The following is an 803-nucleotide window of genomic DNA, read 5'->3' as shown; positions in this document are numbered from 1 at the left end:
ACACCACCCACTAGCCCATCATGCAGCCCTTTAGCTACATAATGTACCAGAAACTATCACGTATCCCAGGCAATGCCTCAGAAAATACTGCTTGTACCCAAAACCGTCCAGCAGTTGTTAATCACGTAGTTCTCTTTCCTGGCTGTTTTATAATTCTTTTGGGCTGAAGACCAGCTATCTGTGCGAGGTAGTGGGCCTTTGTTGTACCCACTTCTACTCCGGAATGGGAGTGAGGCTCTGGATATGATGGAACTTCCAGTAAGGACAGCAAATGAACAGGCAGCCTTCTCTGTATTTAGTAGGAAGCATCTAAAAAAACCTCTGCTGAGGTGGCATCCCTACAGTTTATTTTTTTTAAATCCATATTGAAAATCATAAATTGGACTTGGGAAACTTGGGAAAGGATGTCAGGTTCTGGTTCTCTGATCTGGTAACTCCCCTTCCTGTGAGCCGCATTGGAGGGTAGACTCAGAATGCAAGAGGGATTCCTCAACTGCTTCCTTTGGCAGTTTCCTGGATGTAACCAATAGGTCTACTCCTCGGTGCCTTGTGATAGTAATTATTGTCAATAAACTTCATTAGTTGTATAACTTTATTTTACTTCATTTATTTTGCATCCTGATTAACCTCCCCTAAACCTTGCTATTATCAAGTCCATCTTTCATTCAAAAGTTCAAGGCATCATTTTTACACATCACATATATATAGTCCACAGTTATTTAGATGTCCCTTTGATGAGTAATTTAAAGCATGTAGAATTTCCAGTGATGATGGACAGAACTGTTCATAATGCTAATTTTCCC

This window comes from Tupaia chinensis, unplaced genomic scaffold (assembly GCF_000334495.1).
Source record: "Tupaia chinensis unplaced genomic scaffold, TupChi_1.0 Scaffold000597_1, whole genome shotgun sequence".
NCBI lineage: Eukaryota > Metazoa > Chordata > Mammalia > Scandentia > Tupaiidae > Tupaia > Tupaia belangeri.
This window is presented reverse-complemented; position numbering follows the sequence as displayed.